We start from the raw sequence: 23,069 nt of genomic DNA, 5'->3' as shown, positions 1-23,069 counted from the left end.
CTGAACTGTGTGGAGTAGCATTGTGTAGTTTGGAGGAGAACTGTGTGGTACTGTGTAGCATGGACTGGTGTCAAGTGGAGTGGCATGGTATTGTGTAGAATTGAACTGACTGGAGTGCAATTGTGTGGCACTGAGCAGAATGAAATTGTGTGGCAATATGTGAACTGGACACTGAGTGGATTGGAGTGGAATTGTGAGGCACTGTGTGGCATGGAGTGACATTAGTAGTATTTTGTTACATAGACTGGTGTGAAGTGTAGTGGCTTGGCATTGTGTTTCATGGAGTGGAGTGGAATCGTATGGAATGGAATTGTGTGGCACTGACTGAAGTGGCATTGTGCAGAGTGCAATTGTGTGGCACTGTGTGGAGTGTAACTGTGTGGCATTATGTAGCGCGGTAGGAAATTGTATATTATTGAGTGCAATTGTGTGGAGTGAAGTGGAAGCGAGGGGCATTGTGCAGACTGGAATTGTGTGGCACTGTGGACGTGTGTCATGGTGTGCAATTGTACAGCACTCTCTGGACTGCTACGGTGTGAAGTGGAATTCTGTGGAATGGAGTGGAATTTGGGAGCATCGGATGGAGTGCAATTGTCTGGCATGGAGTGTAATTGTGTCGTGTGGAGTGGCATTGTGTGGCATGAAGAGGATCAAAATGGAATTGCGTGGTACTTTGTGGAGAAAGTGGGATTGTCTGGCATTGTGTGAAGTAGAGTTGTGAAGCCTTGTGTGGCATCGCCTGGCATGGAGTGGAATTATGTGGCATTGTGTGCAGTGGAACTGCGTGGAACCGAGTGGAGTGAAATTGTGCTGCACTGTGTGAAGTGAAACTGTGTGGAAGGGAATCTGTACAGTATTTACTGTACCATGCAGATTTTGGCGCATTAGGCACCAAAATCTGCAAGTTATTCCCCAAAAACTCATAAAAAGTGTTATTTATCCCACCCGATATATAACGTACACCGTAGTATTGTTATTTATCAAGTGTGCTAAATATCAGATATACTTTTAATCAGGGCCTAAGAGTTGCAGAATGGCTGTATTTTAAAACTTTTTTGTCAGGACTCGAGTACACGCTTGGTATTAAAATCGTTGTCCTATCAGACGCCTCAATAGTTAGGCTTACACTTGAGTCCTGATAAAAGCATTAAGGGAAATGCAAAACATATTGAAAAAACAAATTAAGGGTTGATTTTTGCTTAAAATCCACATGTGAGATAAAATTAATGTCACAAAAACGGCGATGACTTAGTCTACTTTTGACATCTAAAATAGACACCCTGGAATTAAGATGCAAAACCCAATAAGAGGCGCAATAATAATCCCTGAAGTTATTAACATTGGGGGTAGGGGGCAGTACTTCTGGGGCTGACATTTGGGGCACACTTACATGAAGGTTTGAAATGATACATATTACCTTCTGCATTGTGTCCCTCGCCCGGTATATACTTATGCAAGCACAGGTGTAAAAAAAAAAAAGGGACATTAATTCTCTTAGTCACAGGGTGGTGGTGGGTGTAATTATATGTAAAAACACTACAAAAAATACAAATGTGTCCTCTGGGAGATTAATACATCGCTCCAGGTAGAATGTGGGAAAGAAACTTGGATTTTATCTCTTTTTATTCTGTTGTGGTATACGTTTTGAAAGTTATGAAAGTAAAGAAAGAATGGGACATGGGTAAGGTGAACTAAAAGACGGAGGAATGAGGCTAATGGAAATGTAGTAGTTGATCTATGATAGCTATGAAAAGGTGGGACTGAGATTGTTTTCACTGGGAAACTGAAATAGAGAATTATGATGTGGAATTTGGGACAAGGGGAAATACTTGGTGTAAGTAATGGATTTTTCGTGATGGTTATATTTTGAGTATAATTAGTGCCATGGGGATATATATACACAATAAATTGGTATAAAAATGACTACTGTAATGAAATATTGAAGAGATGTAACACAGTGGGTTGTGATGTTGGGGAAGGGTGGTCCTTTACAGGAATCTGTTTTAAGCAATAGGTTCTGAATAAGATGTGTTCGGAAAATATGTTTAAGGTGTATATATACCATTGCAGTTTATATATATATATATATATATATATATATACACATATATGTAAAATGATGAAAAATTAAACAAAAATGAAATTTATTTTCAAAGATGGTTTACATTTTATCTGCATTAGAGGTTGATTTGGATTTTATATGCATGTTATTAGGCTCTGATGGAAAGTTGAAAATAAAGCCTAGAAGTATATGAAGAGTTGTTTGAAGTATGATGGATTTGGATATATGACCACCAAACAGCTAGTGACGTTCATGTATGCCCCGTGGAGGTTGAAATAAAATATAAAACGTGTTGCCCTCCCCAAGAGTTGGTCTCGTTACACACTCCTGCCACCTAGTGTTGGACATGGGGGTTGCAAGTTGTTCTTCTTTCGATTTGGAGGTGACTCGTGATCCTTCCCTGAGACCCAGAATACACCAGGACATAGACCAGTGGCGGCCCGTCCTTTAGGGCGGAGGGGCCACGACCCCCACCCCCCCCACCTTTTGCCCCTCATGAAGAGTGTCTGTTAGGCTGAACAAAGGCCAGCCTGACAGACACTCTTCATTTTCAGTTCAGACAGCCAGGAGTAAGCCATGCGCAATTTGCACAGACTCCTGGCTGCCTGAGCTGAACTTTGCTGGGCTGAGGAGGTCATAGCTCCTATGGGTGTGACCTCCTCGGCTCAGCAAAGGTGCCTCGAGGCCCTCCCCTGGGTGACGAGGAAAGCATCAACCACTGACACTCGCCCTGGGCGCTTCAGGTTTAAGCCCTGAAGCGCCCAGGGCGAGTGTCAATCAGTGACACTTCGTCACAGAGTGGGGTGGGGTCAGCAGTTTCACTGACCCCATCCCACTCTGTGACGAGGCTGGGACGGCTGCCTTCCCTCATTGGCTGACCTAAGGTCAGCCAATGAGGGAAGGCAGCAGTCCCAACCCTCCTGGGACCTGGAGGCTGAAGGTAAGTGTGTGTGTGTTTGTGATATTTTAAATTGAATGTTTGGTGCACGCGTGCATGTTTGAGTGTTATGAGTGTTGTTAATGGATGTGCGTGCGTGTGTGAAAGAATGAGTGTGTGTGTGATGTTTTAAAATGAATGTTGGGTGCGTGCATGTTTGAATGGTATAAATGTTGTTAATGGATGTGTGTGCGTGTGTGAAAGAGTGTGTGTGCGAGTGTGTGTGCGTGTGTGTGTGTGTGCTTCCCGCCGCCCCCTCCCTCCTAAAGCTGCAGGCCGCCACTGACATAGACTCTACCGCAGAATGTGTTTAACCGTACAGGTGAGAGTAAGTGTAGTGATGTGAGACAAGTCAGTCCATGTTTATTAGTATAATGTAAAATGTATTTAAGAGTTGATGTTAAAACGTCGAGCTGTCACCCAGGGAGTTGTGAGAATGCCTTTGAATGGACAGCAATAGAAGCCGCAAACTAATTATTATAGATAAGTAACGTTTTCAGTTTTCAGCATGTGCTCCTGTAGATCATATGCGTTAATCAAACTGAAAACCAAATGCTTTAGCCCTTAAAGTGATTGCTTTAGAGTTGTGGCAGAAGACATTTGGAACACAGTTTTAAGTACTGTTAGCAGAACTTGCTTTCTTGGCAGAGGAATGGCTGTCCACACAATAATGCTTAGCAGTGCAGCTTTAAATATGATTGGAAGCAGGATATTACCTAGTGAAGCCATAGTGGCTCCTTTTTTTATTTTTTTAGGACATTTTATTTTTTACACAAAGAAAAAAACACACGAAACCAAAAACATAAAAAGTGATGCATGCATAACTGCAGCCCCAGAAGGCCCCCCACCAGCACACACGGCCGTATTCTCAATATAGTCGGGAATGCAGCAGGACACGAAACAAGTGCAAGCGGCAACTGTAAGCGTGGATCACAGCAAAAGATGCTGGACACTGACAGACATCACCTGTTCTGTCGCCCCCCCAAAGGCAGAACGATTAGTTTCTCTGCAGTACAGTTCAACATGGGGGCTCCACGCTGCGTTTTATGGATTCCATATTCGGACGTATTTATGGGGGACCCCCTTATCTATTTGTGCAGGGGAGGGGGCCTGTCTGTCTCTCCAGTTTTTAACCAGGTATTTCTAAGCTATTAAATAAGCAGTGACAATAAGGGAATGTGTGGCCCGGGTCTTGCCAAGCATATCCATAATCCTTAATAACATGATTTTGGGGCCTCAATCCAACTGCTGATTTCCCACCAGTAGCTCTGAATCACCGACATTCCCATATGCCATGTTAGAGGAAGCCAGGGGGCAGCTGAGGCACTACGGTCTAGGGACTAGTCCCATGCCCCAAAGTCTCCCAGGGGAGTGGTATATCCTATGAAAATACCTGAAAGGAATCAAACGTAACCGCATGCCAATAGCCAGTCTGCTTCCCAGCAGGCTCTAAGAGTACGTAAGGTGTCTGGTGTATTAGTGACTAGGTTCTTGTACAGCGGGAGCTGCTGCAAATCTCAAGAGGAGGGGTGTGTGGGGGGTGGGAGGCTTGAAAATAAAATAAATAAATACATAAATAAATAAAATAAACTTACCTTAATGGACGCCGTGTTCTCCTGCTGCCTCGCTCGTTGCTCCTCTTCCCTCGATGTGGTGTCCCAGCATTCACAGGGACACCAGCACAGGCTCCCCAGCAATCCTGGTGCTGCTTTCATGCTAAACCTAGCATGAAAGCAGCATCAGTATTGGTCTGAGAGGCCTGGACTGCCGCTCAGACACAACTCTGGGGCCTCTGCAGTTTCTCCAGCTTGGCTGTTCAATACAGCCGGGCTAGAGAAATCTAAGTGCGCATGTGTGTTTGGCCGGCCTGAGACAGCCGGTCAAACACAAATGCGCACTTAGGTGCACTCTCTCCTCCTCCCCCTCCCCAGCATCCCTCCAGTGGCTCAACCCTGCCCCTCCCTTCACATGCTGCTGGCTGAGCCAGCAGCAGAAAAATAAAAGGATAGTGAACTATTATTACTGTTCGGCTGCTGGCTCAGCTGTGGGCGACGCTCAGCGCCCCTTCGCCATTGCGAAGGAGCCGCCCCTGGGCTTGTATAGGCAACAAATGCCACCCAACCCCAGCTCATTCGTGACCGATTTCCAGTCTAGAGGGTTGTATTCAGGGAGGGTGTCTAATCTAGGCTTGTATTTATTGTTTCATGATGCAGTTGGAGGTGCTTGTACAATTGTGAGGAGTGCAGGACAATCTCTGCAGTAAGGTCCTGGATAAATGATATGGGCCCCCCCACCAAATGTCCCCCAGTCTGGATATGCCTAAGAGGTCCCAGGTGAGCAATCGGGCCATCCTAGCAGGCTTGGACAGCCACGTCCTGTGCCAGAGTGGGGTTGCCCTAATATGTGTACAATAGATTTCATGTGGTAAAGGGCTGAAAACCAACATTGGATTGGGATCTGGGAGAAAGGCGTCACTGAATGGAGGGGAGCCCTACCATATAGCAATGCAAGCAGACCATGGGGGCACAGGAGTTCTTATTCTAATCTATGGGCCAGGTTATTTCTGTCTGCGTGGAAATTCATTGATAACTACAAGCTGTAATGCCCAGAAGTACAGTCGGACATCCGCCCACCCCAGGCCAGCCTCATATGGAGAAGATCTGAATTTGACAAAGGAGACAGGGAGATTTGCTAGCCCACAGGAAGCTGGTAATTTGCTACTGCAGGTCTGTGAAGAAATTGGATGGCAGAGGGCATGAGTAGTGCTGCAGGACATAAAGGAAAAGGGGGAGAGCCACCATCTTGAAGAGGGCACCTCTGCCCGCGATCAAGAGAGGTAATTGCAACCACTCGCTCATGTCCCTCTTTGTCCTGGCCAATAAGAGAGCAATGTTCAAGTTCCAGAAGCACTTATCCATAAAGGCCACTGTCATGCCTAGGAAGTGGAGGCTATCAGTTGCTACATGGAATCGGGGGTCCACCGATCCACTGTCCTGAGACCCTCGCAGGGGTACCAGAGTTAACTTCCCACATTTCACCCTGAGCCATTCCCATAGAGTGCTAAAATCTCCATAAGCCACGGATTTGTCTCCCCAGGTCGCTGCAGGAAAAGAAGCATATCGTCCGTGTACAGGGAGATATGATCCTCGATTACCTCACGCCACAACAGACCAACTAGTCTGGCATCTACCCTAATAAGCTCCATGAGGATCTCTATCACAAGAGCAAACAGCAGAGGAGAAAGCAGATACACTTGTCTGGTTCCCTGTTCTACGGGGAATTTTGGCTGTAGGGCTCCATTTACCCCAACCCTGGCCCATAGATCAGCATGCAAAAGTGAGACCCATTTCCTAATCCTTGGGCTGAAGTGCATCTTTTGGAGAACTCCCTGTCCCTGACAGAGCCAATCGCCCATTCTTAGTGGCTCCCTTTTTAAAAACTCTTTTCACTGTCAGTTTTTAACGTAGCAATACAGTATTTCAGTCATTATTCTCAGCATGTTGGATCAAAAACCCAATAGCGAGCAAATATTCTAGCAATATTTTTTATCATATGCGATCATGACTTCATACAAATGAACCAGTGATATTCCAAGCATAGCAGGAGCTGCCACAGGGCATACGTGAATAACTAGAAATGGTAAAATATTATACATGTTCCCTGTACTTCTTCCAGGGGCCCCACACCTTTTCAGATTTTTGCAGACACAGTGAGTCAATCTTTTACGAGTGCATTGTGCTCCAGGCAAAAAGTGTAGTGCGTGTTTGCCTCTGCCATACCAAAGAACAAAGCACATGACAATCAGTCTAGCAAGGCCCACTTTGAAAATGGCTTTTTCTAGCTAGGGTCCAGTCAGTACACTAAGAGGGCTTTTATTTATTTATTTTTTTACATTAGTGTAAGCAAGTCCCCTTATGCAAATGATAGCGGTTGGGAGAAAAAAATGGCAAATCAGTGGTTTGACTGACATGGAACACGGGGACTCCCATAGGCAGAAAATGAGGGTTTGTCTTAGACCTTTGTTTACTTGCATCTATGGGTCCTCCACTGTTAGAGCTTTGACTGTACCACCTCTACAAAGGGATGGGATAGCAATGAGGAAGGCACATTTCATGAAAGAAACTGCCATGGGTTACAGTGTGACAGCTAAAATGGTGGCCACGTGTGCCTGTTAAAGTGTAATGTTCATGGTCCACGACAGGCCTGGTGGTACTCTGAGGAATATTTCTTCTAAGGCCCTCCGTAAAAGCTTTGATTGCTGGTATTTTGAATATTGACTGGTATTGTCTATTTTGCACGTAAGCTGCCACAGTGACGAAGTGTACCCTGATAGGAGTGGATGCTAAGTCTGCCTTCTGTAGGTGCAACAAGTAACAAATATTATCTAACACAGAGGCCTTTAGTGGCTGCTTACTGAGACTAGAGTAATAGTGGAAACATTTGACTGTGCAACATTCCCTTGAAGCTATCCAGACTCTAAAACTTCAGGTGCGAAATTGAGCCCCAAGAGCAGGGTGCTGCAGCTTTCCATGATGTGGGAGGCAGGTCTGTGGAAAGCGACAGCCTTTCACGGGGATGAACAGCCATTTCCAGAAGGAGTGAGTACCATTGCGGTCTCACAAAAGTGCGTCCTCACCACAAATGCAATTAGTGGGAGTGGAGGAAAGGCTTATGCAGATATATTTGATCAGTTCACCATGCCCGTGGACTGTATGAGTGGGAATTGGAGCCAAATATTTGGTATTCTGGAGTCTCATGAGTGGCAAAAAGATCGACCACTGGGTTAGTTGAGTGCTAGAATTATGGCTGACGTCCTTGCTCAGACATTCATCTCCCATTCATACGTAAACTGATGTGTTCTGCTGAGCAGGTATGTAAAGTTACTGTTTGCTCTTAGTACTGGTCCACTAGGAGAAGGACTTGATGTCATATGCCCAACGCCTGATTGTTTGCGATAGCGTGAACAACTCTTTTAGGTGCAAGGCCCCCCTTTTTCTTGAAGTTAGTACATTGTGGTCATGTTGTCTGTACTAATGAGCACTGTTTTGTGAATACATTTGTAATGCGCTCTCAGTGCTAACTGAACTGCAATTAATTCCAGTACACTGATAAGAAGACTCTGTTGCTGAGGATACCATCTGCCCAGCATTCTCTCATGGCCAAGATGCGCTACCATTTGAAGAAGTTTTCTGTGGTGATGGTCACCTGTGGCTGGGCCGGCAGGGGTTTGAGGAACAACCTGCTTTGTAACAAGTTCTCATTGTCTGCCAGAAGAGTTTGTCCTGAACTCTGGGCTCCACCAATACAAGATCCTTCCACTGACCAGTCTGGTGACCATTGTCTGGTAAGGTAGTTCTATAAAGGGTACATACGAGCAACTGAGCATTTGGGTAACATTGCAATACAAAATTACCAACAGTTCCATGAGCATTCTCAGTGTCAGAGGATGTAAAGCAGAGGAGAAGCAGCCTCTGAAATGCCATCACACTCTCTCCACGACAGGTTAGGCTTTTCCTCTTTCTGGATTATTAGTATGGAGTATGGCTCCCAAGAAAAAAAAATTTGTTGGGGGCAGATGAGATTTATGTGGCATTGATTGTGAACCCTAATATACAAATGAGAGACACTGCTGATTGAATGTGAGCGAGGCATTGTTCTCGGCTGTTGCTCTTTGCCAGACGGTCATCCAGGTATGTGAAAAGCTTTGCGCCAGAGGTGCGCTGCAAATACTTACAAACTTTCTGTGAACACCTGCGGGGCTGTTGCAGATGGGGGATGTGGAAGCAGGCATCCTTGAAATTGAGATCGCCATGTAGTCTCCGAAGCAGAGCAGTTGAATTATGTCTTTTATAGTTGCCATTTTGAAGTGCTCTGAGATTATCTAACAGCTGAGAAGTTGTCAGAGAAGTACTGGCCTTACTGTGCTGCCTTTCTTGGGGATGAGAAAATAAAGGGAATGAATGCCATGTCGCTGTTGGTGTAGTTGAACTGGTTCTAGCACTCATTTCTGAATCAGTGCCTGTACTTCCTCCTGCAACAGCCTTTGTTAGTCTTGGCTGATGCAGTAGAGGTGTGGTGAGAGGCATGGTATGAAACTCTAGGCAATGCTGGAAAACCCTACATTCCAAGATTTCTCCCACTGGGGGAGATATGACCTTGTTCGCCCCTCAACTAGTGTTGTATGATTGTTGGAATATGAAGAGGCAGAGGAACTCTACCTATGAGTGCCTCTGACATTACAACAGCAGTTGCCCTGGAAGCCTCCCCTGAAATAAGACTTTGATGACTGATAGTCCTGAACGGATTGTTGTGGCTGGTACTGATAGCTTTGCGAGATGGTTGCTGACATGGCTCCAACTCTTATTTTCCTCACTTTCTATAAGCCTCTGGAAGGTGTTTTATTGGAAGGTTAATCACTTCCCAGTAGTATGTGTTGTATTTTGACAGTAGCCCGAAAGAGTTGGCTATGCACCACTGAGTGCCAGCACTGAAAGCTACGCTTTAACCAGCAGCATCAATGTGGTGACTTCCTTTGTCAGGGACACCCTACGTGCCCACGGCAAAAGTCCTTCTCCAAGAAGTATGTACCACAAGTGAATCGGACGACATACTGCCCGAGATGCATATAGGGTCCTCTGGCGTGTTTCATACCTTTTCTTGACCTACGGTATGACCATCCTGTTCTTGACAAGATTATTACGTTTTTACTGGATCATTTGAACTTGCTTCTGAGCACAGATAAGTATTGTACTGATTGTTCAATTTTAGAGAGTGTCTTAATGAGAACGTCCTCCTCTTTCTTCACTGGAGTTTGACTTTGTGATGGTCCGTTGCAGGCTGGATTACTGCATGACAGGAGGTGATATTAGCTGGGGAAGACGGCTTGATTGGTTAGGGCTTGGCGGACAGCTCATCTCAACTGTAACCATACCAAGGGTAATTTCAATGATTTGCCAAGATAGCTCCTTGCACTCTGTTTTGATAAAGTATGAAAGGGGCTGAGACTGAAGGGTAACTGTGCTTATGTAGGGTTTCACACCCCAGATCTTTGTTGTTTTTTAGGGACAGGAAATGTTCTGAGCTATTCATATGATGTCATTTCAAATGCAAGTCCCAGCTTTATTTGTGTGGCATTGACCACCTGGTGTAGGGTGACACCAGCTGGGCAAGCTAACATGTGCTCTGTCCCAGGGTCTATGTAGATACTCCGTTGCCTAATATCAGTCTACTTGCTTTGGTCTTCTTGTTGTGTTGGTTCACTTGGTATTGAGGTCATGTCGATTAAGAGATCCACTTTGTTGTCAATACTTGCAGTGTGTGCTCTTGTCGACAAGATTGTGCCTCTCAACATCGAGGCCTTGCTCTCAAAGCTTCCCCAATGCCCAGGTGGCCTTCTGTTTGCTGAGATTGCTCTAGTGCATTGATATGTGTTGACTGCTTTGGAGGCAGTTCAGGTTGTGAGAAATGGCCATCTCAAGGCTGTTCCTTGTCCTGGAGCTAAGGCTCAGCACAAGGTCGAACCTTGAAGGGAGGATCCTTGCAAGGCACTGGCTGTGAAACCAGAGGTGGAGACTTTGTCCTGGCAGTGGTGCCATTGAGAAGGATTTTCTCTACAAGTCACAAAAAGACAATAACGCCCAACTACATTCTGAACAGGCCAAGACTTAATTTTCTCTATTTTTGCAGAAGCATCAACATGTCTGTCTTTGACACAGATGTCATCTGTCTTTATCTTTCTAAAAACCTGTGAAAGTGTCAAGTCACTCACACAATGACATCTAGAAGACACCTAATGCAACATCAGTCTGGAACAAGTGTCTTGTTATCTCTATTTCAAGGTCAGACAAGTACAATAGCTGAAACAGTGTAATTTGAATGTATTTTTTTTTTAACCTTATTTGTTTAAAAGACTGCATCTAACATTAGCATCTTGATGCACATGGTATATAGGACATTCTTGAAGTTATGTTAGAAATTATCATTATAGAGAAAACACAGTATAAGAGGGATGCCACTTGACCACTTATTAGGAGAGGTCCTTCGCCCCAGAATAACAATCATGATAGTGCCAGAGAAGCTCTGGACTGCCAGAGATGCTGCTGCATGGCACTTGCTACTGAAAGCTGCTATTGAGCCAAGTTCGGGAGGAGAGAAAATGATGCGACACATGTTTTCCTTTGGCAGGGAGCACGGCCTCCCTGACTATTGATATTTACAGCTTCTAGCTGTAAACAGGTATGCAGTGTACAGATTCTCTCTAACAAACTCTAGAGCAAGTTATACTACTCCATGTATAGAACATAGAAATAGATTTTAGGATGTTAGATGACAGTTTAACAATGGTAGGAATGTGCATCAAATTCTTGTTGTTTGCAATCTTAATTTGTGCTGTTTTAATGATATTTTGTGTAGCTATTATAGATGTGTAAATCAAGAAAATGAAACCATTGAAATAAAACACTTTTCAGTGAAAGTGTCTTTTCTTAGTGCAGTGTGTGTGTGCTATTGAGGAGAGCAAAACAGGTTTGTTTCCAATCACCACGGCATCCCTGGATTCCTATTTAGGGAATGATAGCAACCCAAAAGTACTGACTCCACTTCAATTATATATTTAGTGGGGGTCTGCGGGGCTACAAAAACTGGTCTATCACATACAAGTGTTGGTGTACTGAATTAAGTTCAGTTGTGGCACCTATGTGTGTGAAAACAAATTGAGAGCTAAGCCAAAGTCTGAGTATACGCAACAGTAATAGGAGTAATTCGACAACACATACTCTAGACTCACCTTCCTCTGTGTCCCTAGAGAGACCACCACTTTCTCCATCAGAGTTTGTGCTGTCAGTTCCTTCGATACCTGGCGTGGTAGATGGCTTGGGAGAGCCTCAGCGCTGCAACCTATAGTGCACCCACTGCCCTTCCCTTCTTCACTGGTCTTCTTACACCTGAAGGCCTGGCAGTTCAGGTGAGCTGTTCCTCATGGTCTCTTAAGAGACAGAGGTTACAGACCATATGCTGACCTGACCACAGAAACTTACTGTTGTGTTTATGACATAACTCACCCCATCCACGCAGCTTGCCTCAACATTTTTGGTCTCATGCGGTGTTGAGTGTTGCTGGTTGTGGTTCCAGTGAGTCAATGTAAATAATTTCATTCTTGTAGGGAGACTATTTCAGAGCAGCCAAAGTTACACCTGAACCCAATGGCAATTTTTTTTTTTTTTTTTAAATCAGATGCATAACACAATCCATCTTGAGATGGTTCTCTTTTGCACTGCTTTTCCTATATTATTTCCACATAAACCAAGGAAAAGTTGGTCCCTGTTAGAAATGGGGTCTTTGGTTGGCAGTTAGGTTACCCCCTGTCCAAGCAAGGACCCTCACTTTAGTCAGGGTAAGTCACACACAATCCAAATTATCCTGTGCCCACCCTCTGGTATCTTGGCACTGAGCAGTCAGACTTAACTTAGAAGGCAATGTGTAAAGTATTTGTGCAATAATCATGCAATAACACAGTAGAACACCACAAAAATATTCCACAATGTTAGAAAAATATATAAAATGTATCTGATAAGATGCAGGTCAAAACGATTAAAATGCAATAAGTACATTTTGGAATATCCCTGTAAAAATGATATAAAGTGTCTTTAGTCTTTTAAAAGTACCTGGTTTGCGTACAAAATCTCTGCAAGGAACCTCAGAGGAGGAGTTGCGTGGAAAACAGGGAAGTGTGCGTCGATTTCTCAGGCCGCACACAGCAATGCGTCATTTATTTTCCACGCAGGGAAGGCTTAGCGTCGATTTCCGGCGCTCGCTCTTGGATCCTCTTCGGGTGGTGGGGTTTTCCAGGCGCCGAGGGCACCATGCGTTGAAATCCAGTGCTGGCAGGATGAAGTCACAGGGGCTGCATCGATCCGGTGGGCGTTGCGTTGAAAATTCTACAGCACGGCACGCGCTGCGTTGATTCCTCTCAGGAAGTCGGGCTGCGTCGTTCCAGTTCAGCTGTGCGTTGATCCAGTGGGCTGTGCATCAAAGTTCCAGTCCCTACACTGGCGCTGTGTCGATCTTCTCCTTGCAAAGTCGGGCTGCGTCCTTCCGGTTCGGGCGTGTGGTGAAGTTTTCACCGCGATGCAGGCTGTGCGTCGTTTTCTGCCGGCTGTGCATCGATTTCTGCCGCACAGGGAGTTCTTTTTGCAGGAATGAAGTCTTTTTGGTCCTGAGACTTCAGGGAACAGATTGCAAGCTTTATCCAAGCCCTTGAAGAGCACTTCTCAGCACAGCCAGAGAGCAGCAAGGCAGCAGGGCAACAGAAAGGGAGCAATCCTTCACAGAAAGCAGTTAGGTGAATCCTTTGGGTAGCCAGTCAGTTCTTCTTGGCAGGTTGCAGGTTTTGGTTCTCTTCTCCAGGAAGTGTCTGGGTTGGTAGGGGCCCTGTTTAAATACCCAAATGTGCCTTTGAAGTGGGGGAGACTTCGAAGAGTGGCTTAGAAGTGCACAAGGTCCCCTTTCAGTTCAATCCTGTCTGCCAAGGTCCCAGTAGAGGGTGTGGCAGTCCTTTGTGTGAGGGCAGGCTACTGTCCTTTGACATGTAAGTGTCAGGCTCTCCACCCTCCCAGCCCAGGAAGACCCATTCAAAATGCAGATGTATGCAAGTGAGGCTGAGCATCCTGTGTTTGGGGGTTGTCTGAGTGAATGCACAAGGGAGCTGTCAACTGAACCTAGCCAGACATGGATTGTGAGGCACAGAAGGATTTAAGTGCAGAGAAATGCTCACTTTCTAAAAGTGGCATTTCTAAAATAGTAATATTAAATCCAACTTCACCGGTCAGCAGGATTTTGTATTACCATTGTGGCCATACTAAACATGACCTTCCTATTCCTTTCAGATCATCAGCTACCACTCAAACAGTATATGAGGGTAGCCCTAATGTTAGCCTATGAAAGGAGTAGGCCTCACAGCAGTGCAAAAACAAATTTAGGAGTTTTACACTACGAGGACATGTAAACTACACAGGTACATGTCCTACCTTTTGTCTACACAGCACCCTGCCATATGGGTTACCTAGGGCCTACCTTAGGGGTGACGTATGTGTAGAAAAAGGGGAGTTTTAGGCTTGGCAAGTACTTTTAAATGCCAAGTCGAATTGGCAGTGAAACTGCACACACAGGCCTTGCAATGGCAGGTTTGAGACATGGTTAAGAGGCTACTTAAGCGGGTGGCACAATCAGTGCTGCAGGCCCGCTAGAAGCATTTAACCTACAGGCCCTGGGCACATATAGTGCACTTTACTAGGGACTTATAAGTAAATTAAAATAGTCCAATTGGGTATGATCCATTGTCATCATGTTTAAAGGGAGGGAGCATATGCACTTTAGCACTGGTTAGCATTGGTAAAGTGCGCAGAGTCCTAAAACCAGCAAAAACAGTATCCAAAAAGTGGAGGGAGGCAGACGAAAAGTTAGGGGTGACTACCCTAAGGCTGTCAGGTCTAACATGTGTCCCCCTTAGCTGAAAGTGGGGAGCGCTACCCAACCTCCTGGGAGCTCTCATCGCTAAGGCAGAAGTATCTGGAGAGACCATCAGCGCTGGCGTGGTCAATACCCGGGCGATGCTCCACCATAAAGCCCATCCCCTGTAGGGAAATGGACCACCTCATGAGTTTAGGATTCTCACCCCTCATCTGCATGAGCCATCTGAGGGGCGTGTGGTCTGTCTAAACCCAGAGGTGAGTCCCAAACAGGTATGGTCGCAGCTTCTTCAGTGCCCAGACCACAGCAAATGCTTCTCTCTCAATAGCACTCCACCTCTGTTCCTGTGGTAATGGCCTTCTGCTAATAAAGACTACTGGCTGGTCTAGGCCCTCCTCATTTAGCTGTGCTAGAACAGCCCATATGCCATGCTCTGAAGCGTCTGTCTGCACAATAAATTCCTGGGAGTAATCAGGGGCCTTGAGCACGGGGGCTGTGCACATGGCTTCCTTCAGGGAGTCAAAGGCTTGCTGACAAGCCTCTGTCCAATTCACCAACCTAGGTTGCTTTTTGGAAGTACGGTCTGTCAAGGGTGACACAATGGATCCATAGCCCATAGCCCTTGACGGTATCATCGGGTGAGGCCTAAGAAGGCTGTCACCTCTGTCTGTGTTCTAGGTGGTTTCCAGGCCTTGACAGTTTCAGTCTTGGCCTGGAATAGCTGCCCCTTGGCACCACCTACTAGTTGTCCCAAGTACACCACGGAACCCTGCCCAATCTGGCACTTACTAGCCTTGGTGGTCAGGCCTGCCTATTGCAGAGCTGAAGCACCTCCTTGAGGTGGAGCAGGTGTTCCTCCCAGCTGGAACTATAGACAGCTATGTCGTCTAGGTAGGCTGCGCAGAAGGCATCCTTGCCAGCTAGGACCCCGTTAACTAACCGTTGGAAGGTAGCGGAGGCATTTTTCAACCCAAAGGGCATCCCCCCGAATTGGTAATGGCCCTCAGGTGTGGAAAATGCAGATCTCTCTTTAGCCCCCTCAGTCAAGGCGATCTGCCAGTACCCTGATGTGAGATCAAAAGTACTGAGGAATTTGGCAGCGCCTAGTCTGTCTACAAGCTCATCAGCTCGGGGGATGGGATGAGCATCAGTCCGTGTGACTGAGATGAGATCCCGGCAGTCCAAGCAGAACCGGAGTTCTGGCTTGGCACCGGGTGCAGCAGCCTTGGGTACCAGCACCACAGTACTGGCCCAGGGACTACTAGACTTCTCAATAACCCCCAGGGCCAGCATCTTGGCGACTTCCTCCTTGATGCTGGCCTTCACCTTGTCTGACAACCTGTAAATGTTCTTCTTTACAGGGGGACTGTCTCCTGTGTCAATATCATGGACACACAAGTGGGTGAGTCCAGGAGTAAGGGAAAAGAGGGAAGAGAACTGCTCCAACAACTCGTAGCAGTCTCCTCTCTGATCTAGAGTCAGGGAGTCAGAGAGATTGACACCCACTACTGACCTATCACCTTCTTTGGCAGAGAGGAGGTCGGGGAGAGGCTCACTCTCATCTTCCATGCCCTCATCTATCACAAGGAGCATACTGACCTCAGACCTCTCAAAATGAGGCTTGAGTCGGTTGTGGTGGAGAACCCTTAGGGGGTGTCTAGGGGTCATGAGGTCGACTAGGTAAGTGGCCTCCCCCTTCCACACCTTGATCTCAAAATGGGCCAGTCCAGTGGTCCTGGAGAGTTCTAGGCTCTACTGGCTCCATTACCCAAACTTTGTTGCCAGTGAGAATTCAACCAGAGCGGCCTTCCGGTCATACCACTCCATCACGTCTTGACTGGCCTCGAGGTTACTCTTAGCCTGCTTCCAGAAGCGTTGGGTCTGGTTGCGGAGGGCCAACATGTAACTGACCACATCCTGGGGAGGTGTCTTGGGAGCTTTCTCCGAGCTCTCTCTCACTATGCTTAGTGGTCTCCTGATAGGGTGACCATAGAGAAATTCAAAAGGACTGAACCCCACCCCTTTCTGGGGCACCTCCCTATAAGCAAAGAGAAGGCATGGCAAGAGGATGTCCCACTTACGCCTCATGGCCTCAGGTAGACCAGTGATCATGCCTTTCAGGGTCTTGTTGAATCTCTCAACAAGCCCAGCCCATTGGATTGAGGATGGTAAGGGGTGGTAAACCGGTAGGTTAGCCCACACTCATCCCTCATGGACTTCATGTACGCTGATATGAAGTTTGTGCCTCCGTCAAACACAACCTCCTTTGGGAACCTCACACGGGTAAATATTCCCATCAGGGCTCTGGTCATCACCGGTGCAGCCACTGTTCTCACAAGGATTGCCTCTGGGTAGAGGCTGGCATGGTCCACCAAAACCAGGATAAAAGTGTTGCCTAAGGCAGTTTTGGGGTCTAAGGGGCCAATGTCGTCGATGTCCACCCTTTCAAAGGGAGTGCCAACAACATGGAGTGGAATCAAAGGGGCCTTAAGCCTTTTCCCTGTCTTCCCACTAGCCTGGCAGGTGGGGCAGGCCCTGCAGAAACTATCTGAGGCTACCCGCATTCTAGGCAAATGGAAATGGGTGACAAGCCTGGCAAAGGTCATGTCTTGGCCCAAATGCCCTGCCAGGGGAATGTCGTGAGCCAGGCCCAGTAGGAAGGCCCGGTAACACCGGGGGACCACCAGCACATGTACTGCCCCAGTGGCCGGAGCCTTCGGCTCACTGTAAAGGAGATCATTCTCCCAGTAGATATGGTGATTGCCAGAGGCTTCACCTGCTGCTTGAGTTGCGGCCTGTTGCCTCAGACCCTCAAGAGTGGGGCACTCTTTCTGCGCCTTGCAGTATTCTTCCCTGGTTGGCCCACCCTCTACTTGCCAGCCAGCAAGTTCAGGCAGGTTACCCAGGTCAGCAATATCCTCTCCAGTTGGCTCAGGGGCCTCTTCCTCTGCGACCCCGTCCACTACCGTGGGAATATCTGAGGCGGGTTTCCCGCACCTCTTGCCCTTCCTCTGTGCAGCTGTCTGGGCCATTGTTCCAGGCTTCAGACGCCCTTGACTCCATTCCCGGGTAGCCATGGACCTTGTGGTCATGCAGACCCACTCAGGTAAACCTAACATCTCCAGGTGGGATCTGAGCTTTACCCCTTTCCAGGCAGTATGCTCAAGATCATTGCCTAACAGACAATCTACAGGCATGGCAGGACTCACAGCTACCTTTAGAGTACCAAAGAACCACACCCCACTCAAAGGGAACCAGAACCACCGGTAGGTGACTCTCGGGATTGTCAGCGACTATGACCTGGTGGAATGTATTAGGGATTATCTGCTCTGCTGACACCAGCTGACTCTTGACAATAGTCTTGCTCGCTCCTGTGTCACGCAGACCCTCCACCCTTTGCCCACCAATGGTGACCCACTGCCTATACTTCGGAAGTATTGGCAGGCATGTGGGCTTTTGCCACCATTTCCTTATCGCCTATGGATACTAGGGACACCTCCATCTGCTCCCCAAAACTAACTGGAACTGTTCCCCCCCACCCACTAAGCGCTACACTAGCCAACACAGGTGTCTGCCCTCCAGTGGTGGGCTGTGCCCTCTTGTGACACTGGGAGTCACCCTTAGAGTGTCCATGCTGGTAGCACTCTAAGCATTTGGGGACAAACTTCCCTATCTTTTTATCAAAGTACCCTGGCTTCTTCACAAATTTTGGCGGTGACTGATTATCACCCCCGCTTGGGAATTGTTTTGGGGGCCTTTTGAGAGTTCCTTATCCTCAAGTTTTTCTCCCCCCTCTTTCTTCTGTTGGGAACCCCGACCACCTTTCTGGACACTCTGGTGCTAACCCAGAGGTCCGCCTCCTCAGCAAGCTTCCTGGGATCAGTCAGCTTACTGTCTACTAAGTGCTGGCGTAACTCTGTAAAACAAATACTGAGCATACGCTCTCTCTGAATCAAATCATATAATTCTTTGTAATCATTTACTTTGCTGCTCCGTACCCATCCATTCAGTGCCTTATTGGAGAAATCAAAACAGTCTACGCAAGTCTGTGTGGAAAGTTTGGTGCTGTCCCTGAACCTCTGATGGTATTTTCAGGAGTCAGCCCAAACTTGGCCAGTAAAGCGGCTTTCATGGGTGCATATACATTTCCACGCATCTCCTCCTCTGCGGTTCCTTGCGGAGATTTTGAATGCAAACCAGGTACTTTGTGCTTGCAAGAGACATTTGTTGCTTTTAAAAGACTAAAAACACTTTATATCATTTTTACAGTGATATTCCAAAACATACCTATTGCATTTTAATCGCTTTGACCTGCATCTTATCAGATAAATATTATACATTTTTCTAAACACTGAGTGGTATATTTGTGTGGTGTTCTACTGTGTTATTGCATGATTATTGCACAAATACTTTACACAATGCCTTCTAAGTTAAGTCTGACTGCTCAGTGCCAAGATACCAGAGGGTGGGCACAGGATAATTTGGATTGTGTGTGACCTACCCTGACTAGAGTGAGGGTCCTTGCTTGGACAGGGGGTAACCTGACTGCCAACCAAAGAACCCATTTCTAACAGTGACAATAGGATTCAGGTGTTACTTCACCATGTTGATGGAAAAACCCAATGACGTCAACAGGTTGGTCATCATCTGTAGGTGCCTTATGACTGCTGAAGGCGAACTTGCCTTCAGTCGCAAGTCATCGAGGTATGGGAAGACTGGCATTCCCAACCTCTGCAGATGGGCTGCGACTACCACCATCACCTTTGTAAATACAGTAATGCACTGGTAAGGCCAAAGAGGAGCACCAAGAACCAAAAGTTCTCGTGGCCTACCTTAAACTGCAGGTAATGCCTGTAGGACTGCAGGACAGGATGTGAAAGTATGCGTCCTATATCTTTAGTGCTACCATCCAGTATTCTTGATCCAGGGCGAACAGGACTTGGGCCAAAGTGAGCATCTTAAACTTGACCTTCTGGATGAAGACGTTCAGAGGGAGAAGGTCTAGGATGGGGCAAAGACCTCTATTTATCTTCAGCTGGATCAGGTCTGTGCTGGCTGAATATCTGCCTATTAACTGGTGTACAAGATCCTAGTTTCACCCAGCTGCCCGCCAGACTGTCAGTGAGGACATCATTAAAGGGCAAAGTGGTGCTTGACTAGACTGTGCTGGGTTGAGAACTCAGGTCAAGACATTTCTTTTGACTTCAGCAGTAGGTAGCGCAAGATTTAGAACCTCCGGGGCTCTCCCAATGACTGTGGCAAAGGAGGCAGATTCTTCAGCCATTGCTGGATTGGGGGATGAAATCCAGGCCATCTGGGGATGTCTCCAGGCCACTAGCATCCTAAAGGGCGTCAAAAACATTGCTATCATCAAAGTATTGGTCCTCCTTATAATCTTCATCATTGTCCTCATACCTGAAGTGTGGGGGCAACAGTATCTGGGTTTGAATGGGCATATCGTCTCAGTCCTAGAAGAATGACATAGGTCACAGAATTGGAGAGTACTATTGGCTCAGTTTCCGGCGTAGGTGACATCGGTACCAGAGTCTGTTCTCGGGCCGGTGGCATCAGATGTGGGACCGAGGTTGTCATCTGTTGTGGTGTTGAGGAGGAAGCCGGGCATGAAGCCGCAGCGATTGGGACTGGACCCGAGGTCAAGCCCCTCCTTAAGATGAATTTAAGGGGCACAGTTGGTGGGTGCAAAGGACAGATACGCCAATGGTAACACAACTGGGGGCCCCCTTAGATCCATGGGGCCTGAAGGCACTCCAGAGGCATCTGTTGTGGCACCAAAGATTTAGTCTAAGGCCATCTTGAGATACTATAACTGTTGTGGCGTTGCTGTTGGAGAAAGCAGAGCTAGCATTGGAATTGGTTCAGCGGAGGGAGTGGAATGACTCCACGGCCTGGAGGTACCTGGGGCGTTGTGCGACTCAGAGTAGTGGAATGAAGTAGACTCGTTCTTGATTTCTTATATTTTTAGACTTCCTAGACTTACCTGAACCTCGCAACTTAAATAACACTTGGCTCTTTCTTGTTTTTGTTAATACTAGATCTTCCTTCAAGTTCCAGTTTCTCAGGAGGTGAAAAATAGGCTGGTCTCAACGATTGCTGATCCCCTTGTTCCTCATAATGTAGTAAAAGTTTCCCGTGGTGCGAACTATGCTCTTTTTCCTTGTTGTTTTCTAAAGTCTCTTTGGGTAGCCTCTGTTTTGTAATTTCATGAATACATTTTTACCGATAAAAATCAGACTCCTGCTTGAAATGTTTTCCTTATTTTTAAATATTGTTTATCAAGTAGATTATTCTTTGGGTTCATTGGATGAAGACTGGAATAGTGTAATAATGTGTGTTTGTGAGTACATGCTTCCATCAAATTTTTATTTTCATTCTAGGAAGTAAATCTCATTTATATCAACTGAGTGCCAACTAGACATGTTTATATATAGTGTTATACCAAAAGTAGAATTATTTCAATCACTCTTCTAGATTAGGATTATATTATCAGTATGTCTTTTCCACAGGTCAGTATTGGTACTCTATGGATTTTTGTTATAATTAATTTAATTTAGCTATTGTGCTATGAACAAATTGTTGATCTCTGCAGCCAAGATACAGCCCTTAACTGTGCATTGCTTTCGGTAAAAAGTCTGTCGCAACCATGAAGAATACTTTTTTATCAAACTCTCTGACTATTTACGAATGAATGCAAGGGGAACACTGTGAGGTATTTCTCTCAAATTCAGGCAATTCCAAGTCCTCAAATGCTGTTTCATGTGGGATGTTCATTTATAGGACCTTCACATGCATGTTGATCAAAATCTCATATCTGAGATCAAATGACCACCTTCATTTGTGTTCATCAGATCAGTACTATGTTCAATGCATCTTGAATAAAAGGTTCCAGAAAAAAAGACTACATATTTGAATAGGGGCTCCAAAATCAAACTACTTTCCAATTCTTTTGGTTTATTGAGGTACTTAAAACTATTGGGCTCAATCCCACTTCTTGGAAACCTTAATTTAATATATGTGTAATACATATTTGTATCACGAGTAGGGTTTGAGATAAGCTTGCTATAATGTTGGTAGTTATTCAGCTGCTTCATACCATGTTTTCACATGCTTGGATGTCATGTACCTATAATGCTCCACCTTTTTTGTGCTAGTTTTATGATGGCCTCTTCTTGCTTTAACATTCTTTTAGTATGAAACTGCTTTCTAGTAAGATCTAGTATGATAAATCTCTGTTGGGTTTCCAAATGATGTAGGTATTTAAGTACTGCCCTTTAAAAGGCTATTACTTCAGGTGAAATATCATGGCCAGAGGGTAGACCATTGCCTAAATACTGTATTGCCCTCTTGATCCTGGTACTCTTTTTCTTTTAAATAAACCTTGAGTTGTATCTTCAAAATAGTTGGCCATTTGAATCGTACATTTTATGTAGTTGAGTTGGCACAAATAATATTCCTGTCAAAGGTAGCTGCAATTGTATTGGGAAGAAGGATCGTATTGATAAGTAGTGCATAAGCCTTCTCTGGTTTTCTACCATTTATATGTGTGTCTTTCGATTGTTGACATTTACCCCTTCTCCATCCTAAAGATGTTCCTCTTTCTCCTTGATCAGTAGAGCTTCCAGAGAGATTTGATCCTGCACTCAGACAAGATAATGAAATTTCAGATGTTTATGAATCTTCTTTTACTCCCCATTTGGTGCTGTTGCAATACTCAATGTGTTTCTGAACTAGAATAATCTTTTTGATTATCTGGATAACTTGATTCTAATGTAGAATTTGGTAAGTTTGTGAAGTAGTTTAGTTCTGCTCTATTTATGTACAAATGGTAAAGTTCCAAAACTATTTTTGGTCTAAAATGATTTTTCCATCTGTTATGGTGAAGCTGTGCTTTTTATTTTATCCTGCAAGGCTTGAACAGCTTCTAATTCTTTCCAGCTCAATCTTTCTTTGGTCTCAATTGAAAGGTCTAATTCTGTCCCTGCAGCTCACGGTTCCTATGCTGCTATATTCTACATTATATTTCTATTCTCCTATAAAAACCACAGGAACGTTTGACTATAGTTCTTATTTGAACGTCTAAGCAAACTTACAATATTTCCCCTTCACAATTGTTTATTTATGTTTCTTTTTCAGCCTAACTAGTTTATCCCACTCTGTCAGTCTGTTGACATTTGGCATAACTGTTCTTGTATTTAGCACAGACTGATTGATGTATTCTTAGGAATAGCTAAGCGTTTTTGGTTAGAGATGTGGCAACTGGTGCGTTTAAGAGGTTTTAGTAAAGGTGAAGAGTGGACAGGGTGTACTATTCAATCATTCATCTTAGGGCCTCAGTAAGAGGTCCCTGTTATCTTCCAAAGTAACTACACCCCATAGAGTAACCAAAACCTGAAGCCTCTGTAATTCATGGTAGTCCAAGTTAACAGGGATTAGAATTAGCACCCAGAGTCCCCCTAGAAATGAGGAATTACTGGGAGCATTCAGAACACAAATAAATGGTTATTCATGGTCAGAGCAACACAGTGATAAATGAAATCCCTTTAAATGTGAACAAAGGTTTGGAGGATTTTAGACGGAAAGTGGGTT

The 23,069-nt window shown here is 45.5% G+C and overlaps 1 protein-coding gene across 1 annotated transcript in view; it reads right to left on the bottom strand.

The window, feature by feature from the left end:
* CIBAR1 (CBY1 interacting BAR domain containing 1) overlaps window positions 1-23,069 on the bottom strand; it is a 306,725-nt gene that overhangs the window by 1,299 nt on the left and 282,357 nt on the right. The gene's annotated exons all lie outside the window — the stretch shown is intronic.

The sequence above is a fragment of the Pleurodeles waltl genome, chromosome 2_2 (assembly GCF_031143425.1).
Source record: "Pleurodeles waltl isolate 20211129_DDA chromosome 2_2, aPleWal1.hap1.20221129, whole genome shotgun sequence".
Classification (NCBI taxonomy): Eukaryota; Metazoa; Chordata; class Amphibia; order Caudata; family Salamandridae; genus Pleurodeles; species Pleurodeles waltl.
This window is presented reverse-complemented; position numbering and strand designations above follow the sequence as displayed.